Source organism: Gossypium hirsutum, chromosome A02, assembly GCF_007990345.1.
Source record: "Gossypium hirsutum isolate 1008001.06 chromosome A02, Gossypium_hirsutum_v2.1, whole genome shotgun sequence".
Taxonomy (NCBI): domain Eukaryota; kingdom Viridiplantae; phylum Streptophyta; class Magnoliopsida; order Malvales; family Malvaceae; genus Gossypium; species Gossypium hirsutum.
The window spans coordinates 26,519,392-26,521,958 of NC_053425.1; the positions used below are offsets into that span (position 1 = coordinate 26,519,392).

At 38.7% G+C, this 2,567-nt stretch overlaps 1 non-coding gene across 1 annotated transcript; it reads left to right on the plus strand.

The window, feature by feature from the left end:
• The first annotated feature begins 2,200 nt into the window (after positions 1-2,200).
• Positions 2,201-2,307, plus strand: LOC121217321 (small nucleolar RNA R71). Its single transcript, XR_005913393.1, has one exon. It is a non-coding gene; the product is annotated as a small nucleolar RNA R71 (small nucleolar RNA).
• The last annotated feature ends 260 nt before the right edge of the window (positions 2,308-2,567 follow it).

The window sequence follows — 2,567 nt, forward strand, 5'->3', positions numbered from 1 at the left end:
GGCAACTTATCGCATCTCGTGTTGGGGAAAATTTTTTCCCTATTTTCACACGGCCGTATCGCACAGCCGTGTCTCCGCCCGTGGTGTGAGCACGACTTAAGCCATGCCTGTGTGCCTGGCTGTGTGGATTAGAAAACCTGTGCTTTAAGGACTCAATTAGCGATTATATGTTAAAAACTAAAATTTTAAAGAAATCAATACTGGTAGTGCTTGGGTTGCCTCTTGAGAAGCACTTATTTAGAGTCTAAGCTCGACTTACCTTTCTGTTGCATGGTCATGTTGTTGCGAGGAGTTTACACTCCTCCTCCCTACTATCAATTTTATCAAAATAAGGTTTTAAACAAGTAATATTTAACTTTAAAGTGCCGAATTTAGGATGAATTACCTTCAATGTACCGTATGGAAAAATATTGAGTACCATGAGAGAAATTTCTCCATTAGATTCAAAATTGGTAATACGAGGATCTGCTGCATCTAGTAGTACTTTGTCTCCAAACTAAAGTTGATTTGGTGGAATATTGAGCTCATTAAGGCGTGGTTTTGGTTTATGTGTCTGCCATTCATCTAGTTCCTCAACTCGTAGCCTTCGTTCTTCATAGATAGGTCCTTTGTTGTTGCTTGAACAAGGCTTATGTGCGCTCTTCGAACCTGTTTTCTACACAGAGGGTTTCACCACATGATCAGTACTAGTAGTATGATTTATACAATCACCCTCGATTTTTGAGGTGTTACTCGAATTACGAGCTTGAAGAGTGATTGTTTCATCACCCACACAAAGTGTGAGTTCACCTGTACCAACATCAATTATCGTTCTAGTAGTTGCTAAAAAGGGTCTCCCTAAAATTAAAGGCACGTTACTATCCTCCTCTATGTCTAGAACTACGAAATCAACTGGAATATAAATTTATCAATTTTAACGAGTACATATTCAATAATACCCTTAGGAAATCTGATTGTTTTATTTGCTAATTGAATGCTCATCCTAGTTTGTTTGGTTTTCCCAAGACCTAGTTGCTTAAACATTTCTAGCCCCTAAATCAGCCAAAGCATTTTTAACATTTAAGCTACCAATTAAACAAGGAATCATAAAACTCCCTGGATCTTTCAATTTGTTGGCTAGCTTGTTTTGTAGAATGGCTGAGCAAACTGCATTTAACTCCACTTGCGACGCTTCATCTAACTTCCGTTTATTTGCTAAAGGCTCCTTTAAAAATTTGTCTGTGTTTGGCATCTACGAAAGAGCTTCAATAAACGGTAGGTTAATGTGTAATTTCATTAATAGTTTAAGGAATTTACCAAATTGTTCATCTGTGCGGTCTTTCCTTGTCGCATTGGGGTATGGTACACGTGGTTTATACTCTTTACTTACCTGTTTTTGGTCATTGTGGTCCACCTCACCTTTACCTTTACTTACCACAGTTTCTTGCCTCGGTTCTAGTTTAGGTGCAACTAACCCTTCCTCATCTTGAATGGAAATCACATTGAGTTTCTCTCTTGGGTTAGATTCAGTGTTACTCGGTAGGCTACCTTGTGGTCGTTCAGATATCAATTTAGCTGAGTTTCGAGCCCTTAGATCGACTCTTGTTAATTCTTAAGTGTTGTCTCGATATTTTAAAAACGAGTTTCTAACACTGAGATGAATTTTGTTAGCATCTCCTCAAGGTTCGGCTTTTTCTCTTGTTGGTAATGTGGTTGTTGGAAGCCTAGAGGTGGTGGTGGTCTCTGATTCACTTAGCCTCCCGATGAGAAATTTGGGTGGTTCCTCCATCTTGTATTGTAAGTGGTGCTATAGGGATTATTTTGAGGTCGAGGATTATTACCCATATAATTTAATTGCTCATTTTCTATGTTGTGGCCATAAGGTGGGTACTCTGAATTGCTCGTTCCTCCTTCAGTTGCATTGCATTGCATTACTGGGTGAACCTGTGAAGAACTAAGGAAATTGTCAATTTTTCTATTCAAAAGTTCTACCTGATTAGAGAGCATGGTGACCGAATCGATGTTAAAAACGCCTGCTGCTTTCGTTGGCTTTGTCCTCATGACTTGCCACTGATAATTATTCAGTGACATCTCTTCTATAAATTTATAAGCATCATCAGGTGTCTTATTATTGATAGTCCCACCAGCGGCTACGTCAACCATTTGTCTAGTCGAAGGATTCAGGCCATTGTGAAAAGTTTAAACCTGTAGCCAGAGTGGTAACCCATAGTGAGGGAACCTTCTCAACAGATCCTTGTATCTCTCCCATGAATCATAGAGTGTTTCTAGATCCATCTGCACAAAAAAAGAGATATCATTCCTTAATTTAGCCGCTTTAGCTAGCGGAAAATATTTTAGTAAAAACTTTTCGGTCATTTGTTCCCAAGTAGTGATTGACCCTCTTGGTAATGAGTTAAACCACTGTTTAGCTTTGTTCCTCAATGAAAAGGGAAATAACCGAAAACGTATGGCGTCGTCAGAAATGACATTGATTTTAAATGTGTCGCAAAACTCTAGAAAATTCGCCAAGTGATTGTTTGGATCCTTATCCTGCAAACCATCAAACTGAACAAATTGATCTATCATTT